The following is a 9,935-nucleotide window of genomic DNA, read 5'->3' as shown; positions in this document are numbered from 1 at the left end:
AAAATGTCCCTTAACAAAAATTTTGATGATAACAACAGAGTGGAGCCTTAGGGACATGACTATTAGCTCCTTGAAAATTCATAGAAATCTGTAGGGAAGCAGATGGAATGACATTTATCTTGTTTGGTGATTCAAAGATCAAAGCCAGGGTCTCATGCTTGCTACGCAAGTGGTAAGCAAGCGCTCTACCACTGAGTTGCATCTCCAGCCCCAATGTTGGACTTTTTTTTAAGATTTTAAAATTTATTTTCATTTTATGTATATGAGTGTTTTGTCTTCATGTATGCAAGTGCACCATGTGCATGCCTGGTAACCCGTGGATGCAAGAAGAGGGTGTTGGATCCCCTGGAACCGGAATTAAAGATAGGTGTTAGTCACCATGTGAGTGCTGGGAGCTGAACCTGGGTCCTCTGGAAGAGCAGTAAGTGCTTTTAACCACTGAGCAGCCTCTCTAGTGCCTAATATTTGACTCTTAAGTGGGCAAAGAAACACCCAGTAATACCTAGTGGAGTCAACATACCTAATGGAGTCTCAAATAACTGTCTATTCCAACATCCTATTAAGAACTAATAAATGGGGCTGGTGATATGGCTCAGCATTTAAGAGCACTGTCTGCTCTTCCAGAGGACCTGGTTCCCAACACCCACATGGTGGCTAACAACCATCCATAACTCCAGTTCCAGGGGATCTGATGCCCCCTCCTGGCCTCTGTGGACTTTGCACAACATGAGTAAACTTAACATACATGCAGACAATACACTCATATGTACACATAAAATTAAATAAATAAAAATTTTAAAAAAAGAACTGAGTTCTTTCTATATGTTGCACTGTGATAGGTTCTTTAGATGCATACTTTTATTTAATACACAAGAAACACTATGTGCTGCTAAGTCAGCCCAGTAGTAAAAGCTAAAAAATAATGGAATTGGCTCTGAATCCAAGGCTTTCAGACCCTTCTGGCAGTTCATCCAGCATCACCAACTCTAGAACCATATTTTCTTTTACCACCTGCAGCTGAAGGCTGATGCTGCAGGCTTAGTGGTCTTAAAATTCCCCTCCATTGTATATTTACCTATTTACAGCAAGGTTCCACTGCACATGAAGTCAGTATAAGGAATCCTAGTTCAAAGCAGAGTCCCCCCCGCCCCCACTACTGGTCTTGGCTATAAAAATCTCCATGAGACCAAACGTAGAGAAGAAGAAAAAGAGAAATAAAGGATTAAAATGTATAGAAAATAGAAAACAAAGGAAAGAACATGGGGATTATTATAGAAAACCAAGCAAGCCAGGGCAAGCACATACACGGGCAGCAGGCACCACTCTGGAGCAGCAAGTTCCTGGGGGCTGCCTCTGCCCCACACCATGCCTATCCCCCAGTCAAATGCTTTCTTTCCAGGCTGCATTCCCATACACTGTTGCTATTCTACAATAGTTCAGTGCAGATATTCTACTTTACAGGAACTCCTAGAGTAAATCCATACTTAACCTCATGATATTGGAATCATATAGTTTACATGTATCTCTTCTAAGTTAGTACTGGAGGTTATTCAAAAAGAAAACTTTTTTTTCCCCTTTTACTATTCACATCAATATTTCTGGCCACCAGAAGTATAGAGGTTTTTTCCCATACCAAGCAATTATCCAACTCTCTGCAAATACCCACAGGGCATTCTATAATGCAATCCAAATCTGACACTATCTGCCTAGAGTTAGCCGAGATCTGTCAGTTAAGGGCTTAGTTCACAATATTGCTCCTCCAAACTGCAGATGCCAATCACCAGTGTTGGTGCCTAGGTTACCCACAACTGCTGCCAGACTGGACTACATACTGAGGTTCTTCTGATCCTCCCTCAGATTCAACTGTTTGCTGGAATGGCTCACAGGACTCAGGGAAGCACTGTTACTAGTTTATAATTTAAGAAAGGTGATGATGAAGAAGAAAGATGAACAGACAGATGAAGAGATCTGTAGGACCAGGTTTCAGAGTCTCAAGTGCAGGAGCATTCTACCAGCACATGGAGGTGTTGGCCAACCTGAGAGCTCTCCAAAAAACCCTGTGCTTCAGGGATGTTTATTGAGACCTATTCTCTCAAACCCCTCTCCCACCACCATCCCCTATGCCCTCTTCCAATAGAGCTGCAAACTCTAATCTTGGAATGCTGGCCTGGTCTCTCTAGGGGCCAGCTTTTATCCAGGAATCCAGCAATAGTAACCTAATGAGAACCAAAGATACTGACCACCCAGGAACTTCCAAGACATTCACAAGCTCCATCAGATAATGGAGTCAAAGACCAAATGTATTTATTTATTATGTCACATTATTATATGCAAATGTAACAAAAATTGTCAGTGATTAAGTTCTGGTTTATTGTATACTTAGAAAAACTTCAAACTATTTTTTAAATATTTTGTGTTTATCAAAATTCAGTTTGCAACAAACTGGTATAGTTCTCTAAAGTTAATGAATATTATAAAAATTAATCTATATTTTATTAGCTTATACTTTACTGATAAATTCCATTTAAAGGATATTTTTACATTAAAGAATATATTTTAATTTCTTTTTACAAGGTCTTGTTTTGTTTTTGAGACAGGGTCTCCCTGTAGCTCCAGCTGTCCTGGAACTCACTACATAGACCAGGCTGACTTTGAACTCACAAAGATCTGCCTGCCACTGCCTCCCAAGTACTGGGATTAAAGGCATGTGACACCATGCCTGGCCTTACAAGGGTTTTGTTTTTTAAAAAATATTTTATTTATTATTTTTATTTTATGTTTATGCATGCATTGCCTGCATGTAGGTAACTGCACCTGTGTCGTGCAATGCTGCGGACGTCAGAAGAGGGCTTTGAATTCCCCTGGAACTGGAGTTAAGGACAGTTGTTAGCTGCCTTGTGGGTACTAGGATTCGAACCCAGCTCTTCTGTAAAAACAATCAGTGTTCTTAACCACTGAGCCATCTCTCCAGCCATGTTTTTGTTTTTTTTTTTTAAGTGTATTTTCTCCTGGTAATAGTAATTTGTGATATAATGAGCTCTCATGTATTCATGCATATAGTAGAATTTGATTTGAAACTGCCAATGGAAGAAATAACTAAATACTATAACAGAATTGACCATGACATTCTTAACTAAAATAATCATTCTGTGATTCTATAGTTAAATGAGATGTTGGCAATATATCCAGAGAAATGAAACATAATTGAGCCGTCACCTGATCAAGTGTCTGTTGTTGTTCTTTACAAAACCCAGGCTCAGATTCTTACTTCAGCCAAATAATAAGGATTCTGTACTATAGTTTATAGGTAGCTTAACAACCCTTATTGGTCCCCTTCCAATATAGAAGACAATGTTAAGAGTATGTTTATGTGGCACTTTGAATTGTTCAGATTAAGAAGAACCTATAAAACTTTAAAATAATGTTCTGTATGAGGCGGGAAAGCAGACCCTGTCAAATCCTATTGGGAGAAACAGGAATGTACTCTCCACAGGCAAAGGGTCACAGAAGGGGCAGAAATCTTACAACCTTTACCCAGAGTTCCACTTCTGCAAATTTACCCTAATGAATAACCAGATTGGTACATTGCTATTTGAGCATAAACCTTTAAAAATTATTAGACTAGACAAAAGAAAATGGCATGGAAAAATCTTCATAGTATGTTAAAGGGTTTTTGTTAATTGTTTTCTTTGGCGGGACAGGGCAGAGACAGAATCTCCCTGTAGCCCCAGCTAGCCAGCTAGCCTGAAACTTGCTATGGAGACCAGGCTGACCTTGATCTCACAGAGATTCACCTGCCTCTCTGCCTCTTGAGTGCTGGGATTAAAGGTGTGCACCACAACACCCAGTTTATGATATGTTAAATTTTAAGTTATCAAGCAAGCAGGGGTGCAGATTAGTGATAGAGCACTTGCCCACTGTACATAAGGCCCCAGATCTCATTCCCATAACACACACACACACACACACACACACACACATCTAACAGTGAGTATTGCATTATCTCATTAAAGTGTGGTGACATAACTACTGAGACAGATGATAGAGAATATAGGGGAAGATGCATAATTGAAGTAACTATAACTATAGAGATTTTAATTATTTAATGCATAGTATTCAATATAGAGTGTTTTCACATATAGCTATAGATATTAAAATATTTAATAAAGATTTTCTGAGTGATGAAATTCAGAGTGGCTTTAATGTTTGTGTCTTTCGTTTATCTGTAAATTTTCTGGATTAACATGCATTTTCTTCAGTAAATATGTAAATCTTCTTCAATAAAGTATTACTTTTTTAGCACTTAATATTTATTGGGTATTGGAATCTGAGTGAGTGTGTAGATCCTGGCCACCAACCCTTAGGCAACAAAGACTTTACTCCTCATTCCTCCAGTTTCCTGAGGAGGCGGCTCAGTGAGGTTCAGACAGCACCTGTAGTATTGCAGAGGACATATTCAGGGAACACAGAGAACAGTATCCTTGGATAGTGGTGCATGTCACAAACACATTTATTGATGCCAGATAGTACATGGTACTTAGATGAGTGTACAGTGACTTTCCATGTTCCCATGCAGTCCAACTGACAATCATCTGAGTGTACTCGGGGAGCGGGTTAATGATGACCATGACCCTGAGCAGGTGCAGGACCTTTCAAAGCTTTACTTCTATCATCAGCACTCCTGGTTTTATAAATAACGAAGTATACCAACCCCACTCCTACCCAAATTTCCTGGTAAACCTAGGTGTAGTAGGGTTTCCTGGTGACCCAGACCCTCTTTTTTAATGAAAAAAATGTTTATTGATTTTTTTTGTGTATTTCATACAGAACATCCCAATCTTGTTCATCTTTATACCCACATCCCAAATGGCACCCTCCCATAGCCTCCCCAGCTGCCACTGGAGCCCATATATTCTGCCATCCCTGTTACTGTCCACTGTGTTGGTGCCACCAATTATTCCCCAGTGCTTGTCTACCCACTGAATCTAGTCAGCCTATCTAGAGTCCCTTGTTTTAGGAAGATCAGCTCTTCCTCATCTAGCAGCAATCAGTTGCCAATAGTCCTTTAGATAAGATTGGGTTCTGCCGTTCATTTTCCCAGTTCTATGCTGGGTTACTGTCTGGGAGTCTCTTGGGCCACCCTGGCCAACAACTCAAAGGAAGGTATCTCTTGTCTGGCGTTGCTTTTTGTTATGTAGCCTTTAGCTATACACGTGGACTCTTAAAGAAATATACCGACTATTTTAATCTTTGGTTATACTTTCCTTTGGGGTGTTTAAGACCATACAGTTGGCCCAAATAAACCAATTTATTTTCACTCTTAAGATCATTTGAAGATCTGTTCCTCAGGGGTCACATGGGCTTGGGAGGAGCCCCTGTCTCCTTTCTTTTACCAGTTCCATCTATGTGAAGATAAGTCAAAGGCCCTGCTCAACAGTGGCTGGCTGCCCTTGGAAGTATGGAGGAAATGATTCTTCTGTGTTGACGCTCCTCTTTGTAGACTGGACACTGGTTCAAGTACATCTGGTGGCGTCTCCATGGCCTCCCTGAACAGGAGGACAGATGACTCACCACAGTTACAGGACATTTTAAGAGATGGTCCATAGTTCCCTGGAACTTAGAGCAAGGATCAAAAACTGTTCTTTAAGTCCCTCTGGCCAGATAGTATAGGCCTCAAAGTATGACTTTAAAAGTTAAACATCCAAGAAGCTTAGTTCCACCAGTCTGGTACTTTTTTTTTCTAAATTTTATTTATTATTTTTATTTTATATGTATGCATGTATTGCCTGCATGTAGGTAAGTGCACCCATGTTGTGCAATACCCAAGGAGGTCAGAAGAGGCTGTTGGATCCCCTGGCACTGGAGTTACAGACAGTTGTTAGCTGCCATGTGGGTGCTAGGATTCGGACCCAGGTCTTCTGCAAGAACAACCAGTGTTCTTAACTACTGAGTCATCTCTCCAGCCCCAAGTCTGGTACTTTTAATTATCATGCGCTATATAGCTAAAGCTTAGGCAAAAACCAAACATTCTCAGATAAACCTTGACTAGACATATTTTTGTTCTTTGAATTAGGTGATGTATAATATGTCAGTTGGTTGTTTGTCAGTTGGTTCCCTCTGGTTTTTAAATCTAGCTAGGCATTATTTATCTCTCTCACTGTCTAACCCTTCCACTATGGTTTTCCCATTTAAAGTGCCTCCATTTTCCCCATTTTTCCCTTAATAATACCCTTTTCCTATGGTTCAACCTCTCTTGAGCTCCTTCTTTCCCTTTATCCCCAAGGTTCCTTATATAACCCGCCCTTCCCCATCCCATTTAAATAATCCCATTTTTATCCATATCTCTCTTAGTAACACCTGTTTACTACTGTTCTTCTCTCTCAGGTTCTTTCTTTTCCTTTACCTCCCTGGTTCCTTTTCAATATCCTTGTTCCTGTAGTTATGTCTGGATACATACTCACTTATAAGTATTTAGTGCTAGGATCCACATATGAGGGAGAACATAGGTGGTTTTTCTGAGTCTGTGGAGCCCAGAAGAAGACATGGGATTCCCTGGATCTGAAGGTATGGAAGGTTGTGAGCTGCGATGCCGGTGTTGGGAACTGAACCCAAGTCCTCTTCAAGAGCAGCAAGGGCTCTTAGCCTCTAGGCCATCTCTCCAGCCCCTCAGAAAAATGTTTTAAAAGAAAAAAAACACATTTCCTTTCTCAGCATTAGAGGACTGAGATTCAACCTGACACATGACAGAAGGCCTTCCTAGAGTTGTGAATAGAAACAATCCATGTTTGTGCTTCATTAGAGCTACAGTAGACTTTTGATAAATAGCATATGGTGTAGAAATGACACAGTGAAAGGTTCAGTCTAGACAGTTCATGAGAGATTCTTTTTTGTTCTTTAATTTTCTTGACTTTCAGTTGTGGCCCAGAAAAATAGGACTGTTTTTTCTTTTTCCACTCTTTTAAAGTTAGCCTTCTGACTATAGCATTTAGAGACAACTGTATCTACTTCCTTTTGAATGGACTAAAGGAAGATGGGATAAGAGCATCACTCAGAGCCTTCAGTATACTCTCTGTTGTCTGATTATTCCTGAAATGTTTCTTAGTTTTTAAGTGCCCTCTTTGGGGGGTGTGCACACCTCCAGTGTCACCCTCCACCCTCAGCCTTGTTTGAGACAAGGTTTCTTTACTGTTCGCTGATGCATATGCCAGCCTAGCAGGCCCATGAGCTTCCCACGGTTCTCCTGTTTCCACCTCCCCTCTTGGTGTAGAAGCATTGGGATTACAGATACCGCTCCTGAGAGTGGCTTTCCACAGATTCTGGAGATTCAAAGTCAGGTCCTCACACTTATGCAGCAAGTGTTTTACCTACTGAGCCATTTCCTTTCCTCTCACCTAGCTTTCTGGTCCATTCAAACTAATGAACAAGGATATACCATCATTGTCTAATGTGCTCACTAGGAAATGCCACCATATAACCTTCCATATGCCCAGTGTCAGATAGCTCTTCTCCTTCATCACAGTATCAGGTAGGTCAGGTAGTTAATTGCTACCTAAGAGCAGACACAAGCTAGTATTACAAAGTACTGCTAAATATAGTTATTAAATATAAATATACAACAGGTTATTATTCATCAGAGGCTATTTCTTACTATACAAGTTACAATTTAATCTGTTTTCCTCACAGTTATATGACTTTTGAAAACCCCATAAAACATATTCACTTACAATAATAAAGAGGATTTATTGTATGTTTCCTGTTTCTGATAAGGTCTTGTTTTAGTTCCCATTCGTAGACAAAACACAGGAGAATTTGAACTCCCTTTCCTAATTCCTTGAATTCAGTTTAGCTAATATAGAAGGAAGTAGAATTTTCGGTATGGGCTAAAATTTTGCTTGTTTTGTTTGTGCTTCTAACTGTGCCTTCTGAATGTTTGGAACTCTCTGGTTTGAATTTCTGAATTGATGTTTAGTCATTTGTCCTTTTTTTTTTTTGCCAGGCGTGGTGGCACACGCCTTTAATCCCAGCAGAACTGGATCTCTGTGAGTTCAAGGCCAGCCTGGTCTACATAGTGAGTTCCAGGACAGCTGGGGCTACAGGGAGATCCTGTCTCAAAAAGACCAAAAAAAAAAGTCATTTGTCTTTTAAAAAGGTGATTGTGATGGTTGGCCTGAAGGTACAAGCCAATAATTTCTCCTACAAAGCCTACTCAGGGGGCCCTGAGGATCACAAATTCAAAGGCTACAAAGTGAGTTCAGAGTCAGCTGGGGCAATGTAAGAAGACTCTGTTTCACCATAAGAAGCAAAAAGTGGGCTGGGGACATGGCTCAATGGTAGAGTACTTGCCTAGCATGCAGGATACCCTATGTTGAATTCCCAATACCCTTTGAAAAAGAAGTGACTGTGAGTTCTTAAGATAAAAATCAAGTAATTTGTGAAAATTTGCATCATATATAATATAGTCTATAACATCAAAGCAAAATTATTTTTTGGTTGTTTCCTTAGCAATGCACACTTGCTTTTTGAAAGATATAAACAAATAATAATAATACAATAATTTTCCCAAGCACGGCAGTAAGTTACAGCTGTGCTTGGTTACTCTTTGTACGGGAAAGAGGCCGGTTGCTTTTCGTCTTGGCTTCAAGCTTTGCCCTGAATCCTTTCCATATACCCAACTCTTATTTCAAAGAGAAACCCTACAGGAGGCTGGAAGACCAGACTGTGAGAGAAGGAAGTTATGCTCATTTCCTCCCTCCACAGACACCAGTGAGTATTCCAAACACTTGTAGCTGAAGGGGGAAAAGGATTCATTCTGATTGCCTCAAAATTCCCTTCTCATACCTGCAGGTTTCACAGCTCTGTATCTCATTCTTCCTTCCTCTCCAGTAACTTGCTTAGTCAAAGCAACAGTGTTGAGGAACACAGCCAACCCAGTGACACCATGTCTCCAGGCAGCATGGGCCTGAGGCCCCTAAAGAAATGGTGGGCTGTCCCTCGCTGCAATGGAGCCAGGTCTCAAGTGTTTGGAGGATCAGTCTCCTCACAATTGCCCCTGTAGTTTCTTAAGTTTCAGGAGAGCTTTGCCTGAAAAGACTGCAGAAAAGGGAAACTGAGAGCTCTGGAGAAAAAAGAAAATAAAATTAAAAAATACATTCACACATTCACTGACACTTGCCTTCCTTAACTGAACTTCCTAAAGGAGAAAACTTTCAAAAAAGGATACACATTGAATGAACTCTTTGAAGAATATGTTGCACTGCAAACATTCATTAAGCAACTGTTTTATATATGCCATGCTACTGAATAATATTTAACCTTTTCCCCATCTCTTTTGAAAAATCTAATGAGCAATATGAACTACTAAAATCTAATGAATATGAACCGTTCAGGCCAGGGAAAGTACACTTAAGTACAGCAATGAGATGACTAATCTTCACTGTCACCTTCACTGGATTTAGAATCACTAACAGATATACCTATGGGTAGCTACATGGTGTTTCCAGAGGGGTTTAACTGATGATAGAAAATCCCCCACAAACGTGGGCAGCACCACACCATAGGTGAGGGTTTGATGCCGAATATAAAGCAAAAGAGAAAGTGAGCTGAGCACCAGCATCCATCTCTGTTTCCGGATTGTGAACTTGATGTCACCAGCTGCCTCACACTCCAGCCGCCTTGCCTTCCGCATCATGATGAACTGTGTCTTCAAACTATAACCAGAATAAACCCTCCATTCCTTAGGTTGCTTTTGTCAGATATTTTCTCACAGGAATAAGAAAAGAACTCAAGTCCCAAACCTTAAATAGAGGCCCTACCCCTGCCACAAGGGCCCAGGTTAAGAGCCTGGCTTCGATTCCAAGTTGAGTATCTATCGGTGGCCTGAGAAACTTGCTGCCACACCTTAGTCTTTCAGTGTGAAAAAAATAGTCCTTAGTTGC

The 9,935-nt window shown here is 40.4% G+C and overlaps 1 pseudogene; it reads right to left on the bottom strand.

Annotated features, from left to right (window-relative positions):
- Positions 1–4,614: 4,614 nt before the first annotated feature.
- LOC115069431 lies at positions 4,615–9,685 on the bottom strand (annotated as a pseudogene).
- Between the last annotated feature and the right edge of the window lie 250 nt (positions 9,686–9,935).

Source organism: Nannospalax galili, unplaced genomic scaffold, assembly GCF_000622305.1.
Source record: "Nannospalax galili isolate Female #2095 unplaced genomic scaffold, S.galili_v1.0 scaffold892, whole genome shotgun sequence".
NCBI classification, from domain to species: Eukaryota; Metazoa; Chordata; class Mammalia; order Rodentia; family Spalacidae; genus Nannospalax; species Nannospalax galili.
The sequence above is the reverse complement of the archived record's forward strand: the minus strand, read 5'-3'. Positions and strand labels throughout refer to the sequence as shown.